We start from the raw sequence: 20,246 nt of genomic DNA, 5'->3' as shown, positions 1-20,246 counted from the left end.
CTCTTGAGCACTGCGTTGGTTTTCCCTTGAAGAGGAAAGGGTGATGCAGTAAAGCAGCGTAAGTATTTCCCTCAGTTTTTGAGAAGCAAGGTATCAATCCAGTAGGAGACCACGCACGAGTCCCTCGCACCTACACAAACAAATAAATCCTCGCAATCAACGCGATAAGGGGTTGCCAACCCCTACACGGTCACTTACGAGAGTGAGATCTGATAGATATGATAAGATAATATTTTTGGTATTTTTATGATAAAGATGCAAAGTAAAATAGAAGCAAAATAAAAGGCAACGGAAATAGCTTGTTGATGGGAGATTAATATGATGGAAAATAGACCCGGGGCCATAGTTTTCACTAGTGGCTTCTCTCATGAGCATAAGTATTACGGTGGGTGAACAAATTACTATTGAGCAATTGACAGAATTGAGCATAGTTATGAGAATATCTAGGTATGATCATGTATATAGGCATCACGTCTGAGACAAGTAGACCGAGTCCTGCCTGCATCTACTACTATTACTCCACACATCGACCGCTATCCAGCATGCATCTAGAGTATTAAGTTCATAAGAACAGAGTAACGCTTTAAGCAAGATGACATGATGTAGAGGGATAAACTCATGCAATATGATATAAACCCCATCTTTTTATCCTCGATGGCAACAATACAATACGTGCCTTGCTGCCCCTACTGTCACTGGGAAAGGACACCACAAGATTGAACCCAAAGCTAAGCACTTCTCCCATTGCAAGAAAGATCAATCTAGTAGGCCAAACCAAACTGATAATTCGAAGAGACTTGCAAAGATAACCAATCATACATAAAAGAATTCAGAGAAGATTCAAATATTGTTCATAGATAAACTTGATCATAAACCCACAATTCATCGGTCTCAACAAACACACCGCAAAATAAGATTACATCGAATAGATCTCCACGAGAGAGGGGGAGAACATTGTATTGAGATTCAAAAAGAGAGAAGAAGCCATCTAGCTAATAACTATGGACCCGAAGGTCTGAGGTAAACTACTCACACATCATCGGAGAGGCTATGCTGTTGATGTAGAAGCCCTCCGTGATCGATGCCCCTCCGGCGGAGCTCCGGAACAGGCCCCAAGATGGGATCTCACGGGTACAGAAGGTTGCGGTGGTGGAATTAGGTTTTTGGCTCCGTATCTGGTAGTTTGGGGGTACGTAGGTATATATAGGAGGAAGGAGTATGTCCGTGGAGCAACAGGGGGCCCACGAGGGTGGAGGGCGCGCCCAGGTGGGGTAGGCGCGCCCCCTACCTCGTGCCCTCCTGGTTGATGTCTTGACGTAGGGTCCAAGTCCTCTGGATCACGTTCGTTCCGAAAATCACGTTCCCGAAGGTTTCATTCCGTGTGGACTCCGTTTGATATTCTTTTTCTGCGAAACTCTGAAATAGGCAAAAAATAACAATTCTGGGCTGGCCCTCCGGTTAATAGGTTAGTCCCAAAAATAATATAAAAGTGTATAAATAAAGCCCAATAATGTCCAAAACAGAATATAATATAGAATGGAACAATATAAAATTATAGATACATTGGAGACGTATCACTGTACCTGAACGATTAAGGATCCAATAAAGAGTTCATAGAATTTGGCAGACGAGTGCACCAACGCTGTCAATTTCGGCGCGTCAATGACCCTGATTTTTGTTGGACCTTCTAGATCCGATAGAAGCAATCTCTCAAGGAAAGGCGCATTCTCAATGACCATAACGTGGAATAGCTGGAGTGATCTCTTCCCTATTGATGTCTTTTTGCGCGGCCAGCAAGACACATAAATCCATTGGAGATTCGTCGAGGCGATGTGGAGGCTAATGAACCCGTGGACCTGCTCAAGACGAAGGTACTCGAGTGCAGTACAGCTGCGGAGCAGGTGCTCCATAGCCTTCTTCGAGATGACAACGTCGAAGAGGTTGAGCTGCTTGAGTTGAGGGAGAAGAAGGGCGGGCGCGGCATTAATCTGGAAAAGATAGTAGGAGCTGAAGCTGGCGCAGTGCAGCGTTGGCGCGAGACGGAGCGCGGACGGCGGCAGAGAGCGACATCGTCCAGCTTCAAAGCTGAGCTCCTCGAGCCGATCTAGGGCGGGGGATAAGGACCACTCGTTGAACTTGGGTTGGACCTTGCAGTTGGTACTGAACATGCGGATGTCAAGGCATCTGGCTGGCCCAGGGTGCGATGAAAGGATCTTGGAGACTGCGGCCATGCGTTTGCAATCCCCGTCGCAGAGGCAGCTATCGACGGTAAGGTTGAGGGGGACGCGACTCCAGAGGGGGCGCCACCGCCGGGAGAGCAGGGCGGTGCGCACGGCAGATTTGGTGGGGAGGAGGCTGATGATGACGAGCAGCATGTCATCGGGGAGGCTGCTGATGAAGTCCAGGCTCGCCGGATGCGGTTTTGGCTTGAGCTGCCTCCGCTTGTTGGTTGCCTTGCCGTCCATCTCAACCGGTGGCGACGCCGGTGTACATGTGTGCTGGTGTGTGTTGTGTGCTGGGTGTGCGCGAGTGCGTCCTTCTGTGCATGCCGCTGCGCAGTGGTGAATTGTGCGCGAGTGCGTCCTCCACGCGGAAGAAGTGTGTCCTCAATGCGCCCTCAATTTACTAGCGTGCGGGGGGCTACCCCGAGTGGTTTCAACTTTGTTTACTTCCCTGCGTGTCAGATGGGCCTCTAGTTTACTTATTTTCACCCACTGCCACATGGGCCAGCACACGAAGATACTGAACATGAGCTGACAAGGCAGCATGTGGATTGGTTGACCGGTCAACTAAACAATATATGGAGCTATGCGCTGACACAGTGAGCGTATAATCCGTCGGTATAGAGTGTTCGTGTGAGAGGGGAGGCCCGTGAGATATAGCAGTGAGAGAGAGAAAGAGCTACTCCCTCCGTTCGATAATGTAGTTCCAACATTTTTTTAAAAGTCAAACTTTTGAAACTTTGACCAAGTTTATAAAGAAATTACTTATATCTACAATACCAAAGATAAATGATAGTATGAAGTAAGTACATGTTGTGATGAATCTAATGATCTTTCCAGATGTAAATGTTTTTATCCACATATACCTGGTCAAACTTTTCTGATGTTTGACTTTTCAAAACATCCATATGCTTATGGACGTGAGAGAGTCCCTAACTAGAGATATATATATAGTGTGAAATAGAAAGAGTGAGTGAAAAAAGTGTGTGTGCGTGTGTGAAAGAGACATGGACAACACTCGATAAAAGTCGAGAAAAAACGTGTGTGTCTTATGCAAACATATCACACATGCATCTTCGACAACGGAAGCAAGGTGAGGAGATAGTGTGTGATTGTTTGCAACCGAGAGAGCAAGACCCCTAGCACGTGGCCAAGAGGGGTCTGACAAACAACGGAGAGAGGTCGAGAGAGTCGTATGAAGAAAATGCAGACATGGGGAGGAGAGAGTGTATGTTTGTCATAGAGAGATCCCCTGGAGATCGTGATGGGACTACATGGGTGGGAGATCGAGTGACAAGCTGTGTGCGCGATAGAAGATACCCCGAGAGATATCGAGATAGACGTATGGATGGAAGGAGACAATACGTGTGTTCCTGATGGCTAGTGAGAGATAATCATACTTAGTGGGGGGAGTGCTTGCGCCTATGATGGAGTGAGGGATTATGGTACTTATTAGGGGGGTGTGTGTCACATAGAGAGAGAACAAGGGCGGAGAGTGTTGGATGGGTCTATATGTATAGCGTGAGCGAGACATGTGTATGTGTGAACCAGGGAGATATAAAGTTTGAGAGAGATTGAGGAGCCCCGATAAGGCTGAGTGGTGCGTCAGATAGCTGAGAGGGGAAAGAGATATTCCATCCGCTCGATAATGCAGTGCATGTAATTTTTAGAAGTCAAACTTTGGAAACTTTGATCAGGTTTACACAAATGTTATTTATATCTTCAATACCAAAGATACATCATATGAAACTACATCTCATGGTGAATCTAATGGTATATGTTTGCCGTTCCAGATGTAATTGTTTTTCTCCACGTACATGGTCAAACTTTGTGATGTTTGACTTTTCAATAAATCAATATGCTATGGACCGAGGAGAGTGCCTAAGTCGAGAGGGATCAAGTGCGTGTGAAGGAGAATGAGTAAGTGTGCAAAAAGAGTATGTGTGAAAGAGAAAGTGACAACAAACAATAAATTAGAGAGAGAGTGTGTTTTTTCGTTTCTTAGGCGAACATATCACGCATGCTTCTCCGAGATAGAAAACCGAGGCGAGGAGATACACGAAGATAGCTAGTGTGTGATTGTTTGCAACGGAGAGAGATACCCCTATAGCACATGTCCAATAGAGGTCTTTCCAACAAGGAACAAAGGTCGAGAGGGACACATGGAGAACATGGACGCATGGGGAGGGCGAGAGGGTGTGTTTGTGATAGAGAGACCCCCTCGAGATCGTGAGGGGACTATATGGGTGGGAGATCGAGGGAGGTGCGTGCGCGATAGAAAGATGCCCCGAGAGAAATCGAGATAGACCATGCACATGTTTGTGATGGAGACTAAGATTAGCTAGTCATATACATATAGGGGGGCCTGCGTGTGCCTACAATTGAGTGAGAGACCATCATACTTGGCTAGCTAGGCATGAGATTGTGTGTGTGCGTGTGAGATGGAGAGAGAACGAGGGAGAGAGATAGAGTTTTAGATGGGCCTATCGAGTGCGAGTGAGATATGCATGTGTATGTGTGACCCAGGTAGATGGAGAGTTTGAGAGAGAGGGGGAAGAGCTCCGAGACGACAAAGTTGTGCGTGAGAGAGTTATGGGCAATGAGCCAAGGAATTTGTGTGCGTACGATGAGTGCACCCAAGATATCTAGCTTGGACTAGAGAATCATACATAGTGTGCGAGAGAGACCTATAGATGGAGTATATATGCATGCGAACTAGAAAGACCCCCCCCCACGCACACACACAAAGAGAGAGAGAGAGATGGAGAGAAAGAGAGAGGACCAACAAGGTTTGTGTGTTGGATGCGTGCGACATAATTGAAGATTGTCAGAGAGAGAGAGAGAGAGAGCAGGAGTTCGGGAGAGGGGGAGGTCGTGTTTTATGCATCAAAGACTGACATAAACCATGTTTCGATATAAACTTGCATTCAAATATTTAAATTGGAGAACATGTTGTCCGCAATCCACACATGAACGGATATATGCGTATATCAAACAAGTTCATTAATTTGACTTTCAACATGTTCATGGAGTACAATAATACTGTACAACATGCTATTTGATTGAGGTGTTCAATTTTGGATTTAGTTCACTATTTTGACCTGGTGAACAAGCTATTTCATTGAATCGAGATATTTCATTTTGGGTTTGATTCCCGTTTTTGAGTGGGTCAACTATTTGTCATATAGTAAATCGCTAGCAACGAGCATGTAAAAACACATTACTCCCGAGCATCATCTCTCCATCTAAAAAAGAAGTGGCAAGCTAATATTTCTAAATTTGATTCGAATCGACTTGGTAAGGTAGACGTGGATGCTCGTTCTCCCAAATTTTGAACGAACCATTAAACATCTTCTACTCGGTGGAATTCGCCCGAGCAAATAAATGGGAGACGCGAAATTACTGTCCTATGTGGGAGACGCATTAATTGTCCCGTTGTGCATCGAGGACAGGTTCGTAACTTCATCCAAGCGCGCCTTCTCCTCGGCCGAAATGACATGTGCCGAATAATTCATAAACCATGGTCCGCAAAACATGCTCTCCTCACCCGAAATAGCTTGCGCCCTCTATTTCAAAACACGGTCTCCTCGCCCGAAATCGCTCGTGTCCACTATATTTCAAAACACACCCTCCTCGCCCGAAATCGCTCCCGCCCACTATTTGGGGAGAAGCAAAGTTACTCTACTATCCCCGACCCTCAGTACACAGACCCAAGCCGAGAAGCCTAAAGGTAGGGGTAGAACTGTAACTCCCCCTCACATTTCAAACAAATGCGTCTGTAAAACATGGTTCCACTCCCCTCCCAATCCCCCCCATTCATACCTCGTGGGCGCCAAATCACCTTCTCCCCGGAAGCTCCCTTCTCCCGAGCCGCGAAACCTCAGCCCCTCCTCCATGGCACCCCCTGTGGGTGTCAAAACCAGCGGATCTCAGGTAGGGGGTCCCAAACTGTGCGTCTAAGGCGGATGGTAACAGGAGGCGGGGGACACAATGTTTACCTAGGTTCGGGCCCTCTCGATGGAGGTAATACCCTACTTCCTGCTTGATTGATCTTGATGATATGAGTATTACAAGAGTTGATCTACCACGAGATCGTAGAGGCTAAACCCTAGAAGCTAGCCTATGATTATGATTGTGTATATCTCTATTGACTAGCCTGGCCTCGGTTTATATAATGCACCAGAGGCCTAGGATAACAAGAGTCCTAGCCGAATACGCCGGTGGGGAGGAGTCCTTGTCTTGATCACCAAGTCTTGTGGAATCTTCCTTGTATGCGGCAGCTGTCCGAACTGGCTCATGAGTATACGGCCATGGGGGTCCTCGGCCCAATCCAACTGATCGGGAGACGACATGATGAGTACCCCCTAGTCCAGGACACCGTCAGTAGCCCCCTGAACCGGTCTTCAAGTTGGCGACTCTCGTCGATTCTTCCAAACTGTTCTTCATCTTCGGTTGTCGGTCTTGAAAACTGGTTCAACAAATCTTCTCATCTTCGGTCTTGAGGATCACCGAAGTGCATCCGACGAGTTTACACGTCGGGTATCCAAGGAGCCCCTTTAAGTTCCCGGCCTTTATCAATGCCTTGTTATTTTTATGGCACACCTCGGGTTTGAAGTTGTTCCCGGGCGGCAGTGTCCTCTTGCGTCCAAGCCCCAACGCCGGACTGTATTCGAGGTATCTTTTGCAGCCGGGTACCAACGCCAGGCTGTATCCGAGCTCCAACGTCGGACTATATCCAGGCTCCAATGCCCGACTGTATCCAAGCTCCAACGCCGGACTATGTCCGAGCTCCAACGTTGGACTGTATCCGAGGTGTCATAGATCACCTTGGTTCTAAAAAGTTGAAGGAGTTTAGCCGAGCTCAATGCCGGAAATGCCCTCTATGGAGCCAGCCACTGGCGCCCGAGCTTTATGCCAGACTGCTTCCGAGGTGGTGCACCACCCGACAGCAGGCTGATTTTTTGTTAATATTTTGATTGGTGCAATTTATTCTCTGCCGAGATATATAGCCAGTATATGTATATCCAGTAGCCCTCAAGGTGTGTGTCGGTCTAAAATCCGAGATGCACCTGAAGGAAAATATGAAACCGCTGATCCTAGTAGCTTCTGAGACTCAGGTCGTGAAATCGGCCTGAGGATCAACTCCTAGCTCGGCAGCATACATAGGAATAAAAACGCAGTGTAATATATTAGAGATAATAGTGATCGGCAAACGGGCCCCTGAGAGAGGGTCGTGAGAAGTCACTGCAATATACTAGCTTGATGCCGGATAGGTCCATATGGTACCTATTATTGTCCGAAGACGCGTATGCGCATAGTTCGGTCAAGCCGAACACTGAGCACTTTGAATTCTCTGCATTGAATAAGCAATGCAGTAGCCCCCAAGACACTGGTCGGGTGGCAACACCAAATCAGGGGATCGATGTGCCCCTTTAATATTGATAAATAATGAGCACGAAGCCTAGTAGCCCCCGAGCCTTAATGTGGGCACGGGTGGCCGAATTAAGGATCGATATCCAGAGTAAAATCACAGATTATGTGTAATGATTCTATGTGTCCAAGTACTTTACATCATTATTTTGACTCCATTGCGACCGTTTATCAGTTGAAAGTGGCCCATCGTCGGCTTCTACCCCTTGGTAGATACTACGCAGGGTGTTTCCGCACTAACAAAACAACCCTTAGCCGACGTCTCGGTGCCCGGAGGCGGTTGTGTTAGCAGAAATGAGGCAGTCAGATATGCGGGCTTTATAACTTTCACTTAGTCATAGGAGCTTAAAGTTGGAAGGCCAGTTACTAGCCTCCGGTTAGTGTTCGGCGACAGTCGAGGTCAAGCCGTAAACACTTCGGCCAATATTATGAATGGCCCGTCATTTAACACAGTCATCGGATCGCTGACCAATTTATGCTTATTGTGACAGTCAGTTTTCGGCTTTCTCCACTGAGGCGCTTAACCATGCTAGCTGGAAGCCACTACAAGAAATATGTCAACTAGTGACCTTCTGGCAGTGACCCTGGAAGAATTGGTCATAGATCTATGACCATTTGAGACCAATTGGTCAAAAGCTGTTTGGGGGGCTCCAAACCCTAAACCATTGCGACCATTTTGGTCAAAAAGGTCATAATTTCCTTACATGAAATGGTCATAAAGCAAACAGCGCTAGTCCGCTGCCTTATTTCTAGTTGTTAACGACCAATATAGATGGTCATAGCCTTGTAAATTGTGGTGGGTTGCGATGACTAGGCGCCATCTCATCAGTTTTGCCTATGTGTCATGTCCATGTGTCAATTTTTGCCCTAGGTTGTGAAGCAACCTATATTTCTGTTATTCCAAAAATTCCCAAAAAATTCTCATAAATTGTTTGCATCATATCTTCATCAAATATGTCAAAAACCTTCCTTGCCTAGTTCAAAAATAATTCAACAATATTCATTTTCCTATTCTGTTCAAAGCAGCACTTTGTGAAGGAAGTACCACTTTGGCATGTCCAAATAGTATCCATTTTCTACAGTGCTTTCCTATGCCCAAATAACCATCCTTCACCAAATGCCAGCTCAATCCATTCATTATTTTGAGCCCAGCTTCAACATTCGTATTTATGTCCAGTGTGGTACTTTGCAAAGCAAGTACCACCTAGGATCCTCCTTTTGAGCTAAAAATTTGTGAAGACGGTCTTCTTAGTAACTGATCATCCTCAGCCAAAACTCACGCCATTAGCCATGTACATTTCCCGTACCGCTAATCAAACACTTGGCTGCTAATTCATGTTTGAGCATCGATCGGTCTCCTCGTGAAAATCTTATGTTGTAATTTTCTTCCTAGCACCTACCTGGGGAGTGCCCAGCCCACTAGACATGCCTAGGCCGCCCAGAACACATGGCAACGCCACGGTCACGCGGTGACCACGCGGCGGGCATGCGAGTTTACGCGCTCTAGAGTTGGGGCCCTCGGCCACTGCCCAAACCTCGACGTATCGCCACCAAACCATGTATTTATGATTAAATAGGTACTTATGTACCTAGAAATGATTTTTGGAAAAAATAAATAGCAAACTATGAGGCAGCTGCAGTTCAAATTTGACCCGCTTCCAACTGAATCGGCGGAAATTTGTCTTTTTCACGAGAGGTGGATCAAAACTTTTTACACCCAACCATTTTGTCAATTGTGCATTAAATATGTCCTAGTATTTTAGAAAATTTATTTGGTCCAATTTTGCAACAATTATTTGGGAGGTCCTTCACAAAAAACCTCCTTTTCGGCACTCGAAAAATGGAAAATGGTTTTTTCGTCCAAAGAAAAACTTCCTTAGGCAACATTGTTTGCCATTCCAATATGCATCCTTGTGCACAATATGAGATCATTTGAACAAACTATGCCATGGATGTGGCCATAAGATTGATCATTTGGCTTGAAAGCCATTGATCTCCACATGTGATAGCTCGTTTATGAGAACACTTTTTTAAAATAATTGTCGTATTACAAGTTTGTTATTTTTCCTGGGAACTTGGACACATATAATGACACAATGCGAAGCTTTCCCAATTTTTTGATTTTTTTTGAATTTTTTATGCCCGTTTCAAAATGCGGTCAAAACGGCGGGAATGACCGTTCCTAGCTAGTTGTTGAATCTTGGAATTTTGTTGGTGTTTCTCTGATTAAATAGGCACTTATGTACCTAGAAATGATTTTTGTAAAAAATAAAGAGCAAACTATGAGGCAGTTGCAGTTCAAAATTGACCCGCTTCCAACTGAATCGGCGGAAATTTGTCTTTTTCACTAGAGGTGGATCAAAACTTTTTACACCCAACCATTTGGTCAATTGTGCATTAAATATGTCCTAGTATTTTAGAAAATTTATTTGGTCCAATTTTGCAACAATTATTTGGGAGGTCCTTCACAAAAAAACCTCCTTTTGGGCACTCGAAAAATGGAAAATGGTTTTTTCGTCCAAAGAAAATGAAAACTTCCTTAGGCAACATTGTTTGCCATTCCAGTATGCACCCTTGTGCACAATATGAGATCATTTGAACAAACTATGCCATGAATGTGGCCATAAGATTGATCATTTGGCTTGAAAGCCATTGATCTCCACACGTGATAGCTCGTTTCTGAGAACACTTTTTAAAATAATTGCCGTATTACAAGTTTGTTATTTTTCCTGGGAACTTGGCCCCATATAATGACACAATGCGAAGGTTTCCCAATTTTTTGATTTTTTTGAATTTTTTAAGCCCGTTTCAAAATGCGGTCAAAACGGCGGGAATGACCGTTCCTAGCTAGTGGTTGAATCTTAGAATTTTTTGGTCTCTGATTAAATAGGTACTTATGTACCTAGAAATGATTTTTGGCAAAAATAAAGAACAAACTATAAGGCAGCTGCAGTTCAAATTTGACCCGTTTCCACCTGAATCGGCGGAAATTTGTCTTTTTCACCAGAGGTGGATCAAAACATTTTACACCCAACCATTTGGTCAATTGTGCATTAAATATGTCCTAGTATTTTAGAAAATTTATTTGGTACAATTTTGCAACAAATATATTATAGGTCCTTCACAAAAAAACTTATTTTGGGCACTCGAAAAATGATTAAAATAGCTAGAAAGGTAAAAATGCATGCAAATTGGTGATCATCCAAAAAATGTGGTCTAACTTCAGAGAAAAATTTAGTTCTGCCGTTTTGCAAAATATTTTTGATAACTGCTTCACAAAACACCCATAGTTTTAGTACTTAGAAACTATATTAAACCATAAATTTTCTGAGCCAATCAGGGCTCATCCGACGGTTCACCCCCCCTTAGCCGATCTGAACCGTCCATTCTAGCCGATCTGAACCGTCCACCTCTCAGCAGCCTAATCCAAACCCTAGCAGCCCGCGCCCGCCTCTCTCTCCCCCTCTCCGCCGCTTCTCTCTTTCCCCTTCTCCCCGATCCAGATCCAGCCCGTGCCCCGTCCTCCGCCGCCGCCCCGTCTCCCGCCGCAGCCACGACGTCAGATCCCTCCGCCCGCTCGCGCCACCCACCTTCGGATCCCTCCGCCCGCTCGCGCCCTTGCTCCCTCTCCGCCTGCGGGGCCGCGCCCCTCGCGCTGCTCCCTGACGACGCGCCGAGGAGAGGGAGAGGAGATGGATGTGGTGAAGGCGGCGCAGCTGTCGGGGCGGACGCTGGAGATGGTGGTGGTGTACCGCTGGTGGTGCTCAGCATCGTCGACCAGTACAATCGCGTCGCCCGCGACACCAGGAAGCGCGTCGTCGGCGTGCTCCTCGGCACCTCCTCCCGCGGCATCATCGACGTCACCAACTCCTACACCGGTAAGCAAACGACCGAACCCCGCATCTTCCCTGCTAGGGTTTGCGCCGTCCAGGTCCCCGGACTGTTTTCGGGGGAACCGTGCCTCTGGCGGGACCTAGGGTTCGCGAAACCCACCCTGGCTATAGCTGCTGCTAGATCCGCTGGCGCGAAACCCTTGCGTGATTAGATCTGTAGAGCTATTTATTACGGTGGTGGCTTGCTGAATTTGTGAATTGCGTCAGGGTGTGATCTTGCAGTGCCGTTTCAGGAGGATGACAAGGACCCAAGGATCTGGTTCCTCGACCATAATTACCATGAGTCTATGTTCTCCATGTTCAAGAGGATCAACGGTATGCTGTTTTAGAATTTTTATTAGATATGCTTGGACTTGCCATGTGTAGTTGTTTCTGTTGAATACTGAGGAGCTGTTTCGGATGCAGCCAAGGAGCATGTCGTTGGCTGGTACAGCACTGGTCCAAAACTGAAGGAGAACGACTTGGATGTTCATGCATTGTTTACCAAGTATGATTCTGCTCTACAACCATTTATCCTGTAGTAATTTAGAAGCTCTTCTCAGTTTGTACACAATTATTCGGTACAATTACTTGCAACTTATACATACGAACCAATGTTGGAATGCAAGCGTGAACTCTTCATGGAGGCTAGCTGTTCATGGAGGCAAGCGTGAACATTGCCGTCACGCCCTCCTTCCCTTGCTTCCGGCATTTCTCCTAGATTCAGGTACGCATCACGCCGACTCTTCCTTGCCGCCTCCCTGTTCTGGGCTAGCCTCCTCAGCGTCTGCATTTCATCAATTAACAGAAATTTAGTTGCATGTCCAACACAACCACCGAAAGAAACACTAGCAGCACTACTGCCTATGCTTGATTTCTGCAGTAAACATGTTATCTGAAATTCTGTAATGATGTTAGCTGATGTGAGTTTGTGCACTTGATGTTTTATACTTGGAAGACAAATGAACTTGTTTTGGTTATATCTCTCCCTGTTAATTATGGGTGATTTCCTTCTTGCAAATTATATATGTTCTGTTTTGAGCTATCTCTCCTCTTGCTAATAAAAGTATGTGCATTGGTTGATATTTAGTATTCGTATGTCTAGTTCACGATGATGGTTACTTGCGGCAGAGGCACCGATATTTTGGTGTCTAGATATTCGTCGCCGATAACTAAGCACGCAATGCTTGTATATACCGAGTTTTTACTGCCTAGTAGTGAGCACACCTAGCCCCAGTCACCTACTTCAATCAAAGAAACTAAGAATGTTCATAGTAATTTGAAAAGTATCTCATGCTTGATGCTTATACACTTGCATACACATCCCTCCTCCTCCTCTTCCTCCTCTCGTCTCCCACAATCTGATTTGTGTGTGCATTTATTTTTGCAGGTTCGTGAAGAGGCCAATCTGGTGTTGTGAAAGAAGGGGGCTGTCCATGGAGAAGATCCCGCAGCGAGCTCCTCAGGGTAGGTTTTCCCACAGATCTCCTGAATTGGGATGTGAAGATGCAGAACTTCTGTTTGTTCGGGAGCTGCTTTATTATATCAAATGCACCAGATACTTATGATTTCTCTTATGATCTTGTGGCTGGGCTAGAGAAAAAACAGAGATGCATATGATTTCTAAGTACTAGTAGTCTAAAATGTTGGCCTATCTAGTGTACTATAAGAACCTGTTGTAATCCCTTCATATATACTGCATGCTACTGTAGTTGTTTACTAAAACCAAATAAATTATCTACATGAAATAGAGCTTAAAATTTGCGACGGAGATCACCATACTAGTATGAGGTGCCTTTTGCATTTCTCTGTTTGTGCTGCTATTACTATGGCATGCATTGTCTGTGTTTAAATTTTGTTTGCTGCTTCAGATCATTAAGGATTTTTGGTACCTTTTTATGTCTTGTGTACTAGTGCTAAAATCTTACAGCAAAATACATCTTTCTTTTGAATAACAGTATATGAGATTAGCAAGAAATTATATGGTTTGAATTTTGGCGCTGACCTTGTTCTCAATTATTTTGTAGACTGCTTTCAATGGGGGAAGAAGCTTAGAGAACTTCAATTAAATAGAAGAATTATCCATGATTTCATTGTTGTGAAGGTGATTGAGTTGGTGTTCTATACCAGTTCCTTATTTACGTTGATGGTTCTTGATACGTGAACTGTTTCATAGGGCATAGTTATCCATGTTGCATTCTAATTCCTTATTTGACTAGATGCTTCCTGATTATCCATGTTGCATGTCAATGGGTTGAGTAGATAGAATTGGAGTGAGCAGATCACTATAGGACTAAGGAAAAATCAAAAAGTATGTGTAGGAAAATATCATCGTTCTTGCTCACTTTGCAAAACTGACGAGTACTAGAAATTGTCCCCTTTCACTAATATTTGTTGTTTGCTGATGGTTCTACGTCTTTTGCTTGATCTATTATGATTCATGCACACAGGTTGGCTAGAAATAGCCCTGGTTATAGATATTTTTATTATTATATACATTAATGTATGCTGTTATTATTTGTATGTGTGATGCTTTCAGCCTGTTTTACTGTTTCCTCCTCGATTGATCTATTCATGTAATGTTCTGTTCTTGTAGGAAGGCAAGTTGTCGCACCTGGAGAACTTGCCCATCAGAGGGAGCAATGAAGACATTGTTAGGACAGTACCAGATGTGCTCCTATGTGTTGAACAATGTTATGTAGTAGTGAGATAAGGCAAATTATGTAGACATTGTTAGGACAGTACCAGATGTGCTCCTACGTGTTGAACAATTCCTGTGTAATGAAATTTTGTATTCCCTATGTACATGTTGCTTTAATGCCAGATTGTGAAAATTACTCAATTGCCATGATAGTACCGGGCCTGAATAGGCCATGACCCAGAAATAAACGTGGTACAAACGTGGTCTGGGGTGAAAAGGCCATGGCCCAAACAATATTTTTCTGGAAGGACAAAAACTAATAAGAAATGCATTATAAGAGACCATGGCCCAGAAATAAAACGGCAAAAATGTGGGCTTGGCCCATGTAGTCGACCAAATTAATAGGGAAAAAATATTCTAAAAAGGCTGAATTATTGGGCCAGGCCCATGTAGAACACCGAATTGGACCGGGCTGATTCTTATCATCGACCTTTTCATTTGGTCGCAATTTTGCCATGTCAGCTTGCCACGTCGGATCCGACGTGGCCTGGGCAGATAGCCAGTGACCAAAACAGAAGGTCGTTGAACTAGTGACCTTTTGTTTTGGTCGTGGAATTCCACGACCTTCTCACAGAGAAGGTCGTTAATTTCAGTTTACGACTGCCAGCTTTCAACCTTCTGTTTTTGGTCACAAAAAGGTCGCAAATGAAAAACCATGACCTTTCAGTGACCAATAGTGAGGGTCGCAAGTTGAAATATTTCTTGTAGTGAGCACAATCGCAGTGGTTCTCCCGTTGCGAACCTAGCCGAATAAAGCGGAACGTAGGAGGCAAGCATAGGAGCCGGGCAACCCAACTATTGACCAAAGACGCAATTCGAAACTGATGCATATACATCAATGTCCGAGAATGTTTTTGCCGAATCCCTAAAGGTGTCCGACGCCGCACTACGAGACTAATGCTGGAAACACACAAATGGCTTAAAAGTGCCATAGGCTTGGAAAACCAAAAACTTCAGTAAAAACTGGACGCCCAAACTAGATCAAGTGTTCGGTGCCAAATCAAAAATTGGTTTTAGAAAAGGAAAATTGTGTTGTTGTCGTGCTTTACAATGACACATTCTATCTCAAGACTTCAAGCGGGTCAGCCTATGGCTTCAACCTCCTTATCCCGAAGGCGGAGTGCTTCTCCGAGTCTAGTTTAGCAAACTAAGTTCGAACGGCTTTAGAGAGAAGCAAGGCTATCCGGCTATTGACCACACACTTGCGTCGAGAAAGGAGTGATAAATAATAATAATAATAATAATAATAATAATAATAATAAACAACTTTGCAACGACTAAGAAGAAGAACACTTATTATAAAACGGCTCATTTAAGAGCCCCCAAGTGACTTGGGTAAAAGAATTTTATGTATAATGATTGTATGTACCGAAGTACTAATATCATATCTTTGTTCACCCGAACTTTAAACGCGTCTTAACCGACCGTTGGCTTCTCCCTCTTCGGTCAAGGACCGAAAAGTCTTACGTACTCCACCTGTCGAAAATATCGATGGTGTTACCGATAACAAGGCAATCAGGCCATAAGGCTGTAACAGACAAAGCGCGCTCAGGGAACTTTTGCTATATTACTGATGAAGTGTAAGAAGCATCTTCGAAGAAAATAGTACCCCCACCGATACCTTTCTTCGGTTGCTCATTGTTACTATGAGACTTGTGCAATAGATTTTTTGTACTCATGAGTTCCGTTCTATGCCGACCGCAATTGAAAACAATAAGAGCGCTAGCTTTCGGCTTCACCCAGTCTGAGGTCCGAGCTCAGATGACCCGATCGTGACAATCGCAGAGGTGCCCCCTTTACTCCCTAGCTGAACAATCGGGAACGTAGGGGTAAACACAGGAGCGAGGCAACCCGGCTTGCAAATCGTTTAAGTCAATATGGTGCATATTGTGGCGTAATACACGAACAAGGAACGAAGCCGTACAAGTATAATCATATGCAAGAGGAAAGGCTCCATGAAGGAAGCCCCCAAGTGAACTGGGTATTTGAATTTGTGTGTCACAAACAAGGTTATGACAAGGAATTTTTTTCACAAACAACTTTTTGCCAAAAAGGTATAATGCTAGGTCGAACCGAACACAAGTTAAAAATTTAAAACTTTGAGCATGAAGGCAACTTAGCTGGTTAATGTGTTCGGCATTGATGACGCGGTCCGAGCTTGATGCGGGACAAGGTTCCATCCTCCAAGCCAGTCCCAAGGTGGCGGAGCGAAGAGCTCGGCACTCCGAAGTGGTGACATGGCACGGCCAATGCAGGCCGGCAGAGTGACGCCGAAGTCCCCGGCGTGGGGTAATGAAGTGTTGACGAAGCCCCCCATCCAGCCGAGGTGATGTGGCATGTCAGTACACCGAGTTGACGATACTGCCCAACCCGGATCATTTTCCTGTGCACAAAAAATAGTGCAAACCAGAGATAATAGTAATAATAATAATTAAAAAATCGTTGCATAATAAATAATTTATGCAAAGTGAGTAATAAAAGAAAATATGGCCTACGCGCCGAAGTGAATGTCGATGCAGGGCGTCGGCGTGATGCGGTAAAGGCGTGGCAAAGCCTGAATTCACATGTCAGTCCGAGTTCCGGATGCGGCGTGCACCGGACTATGTACGGAACCTGGTTTATTTGTTGTACCAATCCGAAGAAAGGTGACTCCCAAAATCGGGACTCGATCTGCACACCCATTGCCTGATGGGCGATAAAGCGACAGCATGGGGATGCTGGCAAAGGTTGGCTTGCCGAGGCAAAGCCCTCGGTCCAGCTAACGTGACGAAGTTGGTCGGCTAGTGATGCTGAAGTCTCCGGAGTAGGTTGATGAAGAGATGGCGAAGCCCCCGGTCTAGCCGAGAAGTCGAAGCCTCGATGTCAGCCGATGAGTCGAAGTAGGTCGGCGTGATGGACATCAGCTTGAAGAAGCAACAGTGCGGCCCTGCCGATTCCGGTCGTGACGTGGTCAATGCCGGCTTGATGAAGTGACTGTGCGGCGATGCCGGTGTGCCCGCTCCGTGTAATCCGTGGGGCGGCGATGTTGGTGATGATTTATCCTTCGCGATGTCGAACTCTTGTTCGGCTTGTAGAGATGATGATCCGAAGAAGTTGAGCTTGGCAAAATAAAGTGACAACGTGCATAGCGCAGGTCGGCAGTCGTAGAGCAACGTTGTCGTGCTGGTTTGACACCAGCGCGATGGTGAAGATCATATTGGAAAAGACTTCAAAATTAGCGGGATGTGTTTGGGAACAAAACACAATACCCCATACAAAACTTTCTTCAAAAAGGATGTCCGAAATCCCGTTCATAAAAAAGATGAGTTCGGGTCGGATTCGTTCTCGCATAGAAAACAGATCCGAAAAGTGATGCACTAATCGGAAGGTTCTCGAAGTTTGGACGGTCGGATCGAGCTGAAATTTTGAGGGGTGGTAGATATAGGAATTCCGCAGCCGATCAACTGTTGGATCTTCCAAAGGACGTCCGAGCTAGAAGCTGGACACCACGCCCTAAACTCGTCTAGATTCCCGTCCAGATTTGACAGGGCTCCGGTATATCGTGGATTGCCAGAGATTCCTCCATCGGAACTCGACGAAATTTTCCAGGATTGTTGTAGACTCAATTCCGCACAATTCCACTGAAGCAATCATTAAAACGACACTTGAGGAGGCGGTGGCGGAGGATACAAGTTCGCTGTCCAGGAAAACAGCACGGTCGCCCGAGGAAAATGTTGACGTTGAGCCCCCGGGCTCCCTGGATGATTCCTCCATGATCTTGATAGAGATCGGAGTTGATGTTGATGAAGGCCCTCCTCCAAACATGATGATCGGAGGTAGGGCGCAGTCCTCGGTCCAGCCAAGGTGAGCAGTCGAGCCGGTGACGAAGAAGCCGATGTCGCAGTTGATCTGCAGCCGAGCCATTGATCCTTTTGTCGATCACACAGCGGAACTTTCAATGAAAGCACCAATGTCGGTGTCAAAACCAGCGGATCTCGGGTAGGGGGTCCTGAACTGTGCGTCTAAGGCGGATGGTAACAGGAGGCGGGGGACACAATGTTTACCCAGGTTCGGGCCCTCTCGATGGAGGTAATACCCTACTTCCTTCTTGATTGATCTTGATGATATGAGTATTACAAGAGTTGATATACCACGAGATCATAGAGGCTAAACCCTAGAAGCTAGCCTATGATTATGATTCTGTATATCTCTATCGACCAGCCTGGCCTCGGTTTATATAATGCACCAGAGGCCTAGGATAACAAGAGTCCTAGCCGAATACGCCGGTGGGGAGGAGTCCTTGTCTTGATCACCAAGTCTTGTGGAATCTTCCTTGTATGTGGCAGCTGTCCGAACTGGCCCATGAGTATACGGCCACGGGGGTCCTCAGCCCAATCCAACTGACCGGGAGACGACGTGATGAGTACCCCCTAGTTCAGGACACCGTCACCCCCCACCGCACCAATTTCACAGCCACCCTCCTCCCTAATGCCGGAGACGCTGTCCATTTGCCGTCATGCACTGGGCCGTGTGCCTCTTACTCCGTGCTGCTGGAGCTGCCTCGACGACGGACGCGTGAACCGTACCGGAGCCGATTCACCCCCGCTGTTGTTCACGGCGCCGGAGCGGCTCCAACTTTGGATCCATCCAGAGTCCCGGCGCTGCTTCCCCGTAGCCGTCGACCGTCACGACATCGCTGTTTCCCTGCCGCCGGTGGCCACCGCAACCGCGCCGGCCTCACCGATTCGGCAGCTAGACCTGCCTACTTCACCATGCCGCCAGATAGGTCGCACCCTCATCTCAAATCACTTTATTTAGGCGTCAGTTGTCTGAATTTTTATTCTGGGCCAATCGATTCCCAATGGGAAGCAGCACCCCTCGAGGCGGCGGAGCTCCTAGGCTGCCAGTTGGCTGGTGTCTAACGTAAGGGTGCGGGGCCGCAAGTTCGCCGCGGAAGCAGCGCTTAGATGGCTATCTTAGAGTTGTGTGGGTTCAAGGTACTGCCGCCGCCGGATCTGGATGACGGGGAGTCTTTGTGGATTGGCCCTGGGGCGGCGCAACCACGGCAGTGCGGTGGGGCGGGGAGCGGGGTTTTGGCCGGGGCCACGGACGGCGGAGGCAAGCTGCTCTGCCGTTGGTCGCTGGCTCTTCGAGGAAGATTCCTAACAGTGTCAGCCGGGAGGCACAAGACGGCCATCAAGCCATCCGGCGTAGATCGGACAGTAACAAAATAAAATAAAATCGTGTGACCCCAATTAGTCTCAGTCAACAGACGTGTGACCACTCTTGTACCTTCCTGTTGATCTCTTAGTGTATTTCTTCAGATCAAAGAGATGTGTCATTCTTAACATTATGTGTTATCTGCATCTTCAGCCACACCGTCTTCCGACTCACCGTAGCTACTCGAACAAGGGAAGCATACACCAGAAGGGAGCTATAGTCCCCACTCAACAGTTCCCTGCATCGAATGCGCGTGCCCGACATGCACAGCCACAACAACTGCAGGGCCATCGACAAGTCAGCACATGATGCTCACTCCTATGGATGGCGGCCAGATAGGTTGTACCCTCATCTTAGTTGTGTGCGACATTTATAGCTTTGTTATTCATCTAAGCATGGAAAATAGATTATCACATTTCACTGTATATTCATGCTGATCTCTTACGGGTCTTGTTCAGGAGTTAACATTGTTCCATAGTTCAGCTAAGATACTTGTTCTTTAGGTAACGTTGTTCCATAGTTATCATCCATCAGCCAGTGCTATCCCATAGGCTGGTGATTATAGTATTATACCACTTCTAGTATTACCTATGTTGTTCTTTAATACTTTTGTGTGCCATCTAGTTAATCTCGAGTACAAATGATACATATTCTGTAGCTTTCATCTATATTCTCCCTTTAGTTTTTGAGACCTGCTGCTGCTAGTTAACCACAGTCCTACTATTTATGTCGTCTCCTACAGGCACTCATTACATAAATCTAACTACTAGTTGTCTTCCATGCATGTCAGATATAATTGCACACACTGATATATCCACAAGA

At 45.9% G+C, this 20,246-nt stretch overlaps 1 pseudogene; it reads left to right on the top strand.

Moving 5' to 3' along the window:
• The first annotated feature begins 11,344 nt into the window (after window positions 1-11,344).
• LOC109775164 (26S proteasome non-ATPase regulatory subunit 7 homolog A-like) lies at window positions 11,345-12,120 on the top strand (annotated as a pseudogene).
• Window positions 12,121-20,246: the final 8,126 nt, after the last annotated feature.

Source organism: Aegilops tauschii, chromosome 2 (assembly GCF_002575655.3).
Source record: "Aegilops tauschii subsp. strangulata cultivar AL8/78 chromosome 2, Aet v6.0, whole genome shotgun sequence".
Taxonomy (NCBI): Eukaryota; Viridiplantae; Streptophyta; class Magnoliopsida; order Poales; family Poaceae; genus Aegilops; species Aegilops tauschii.
This window is presented reverse-complemented; position numbering and strand designations above follow the sequence as displayed.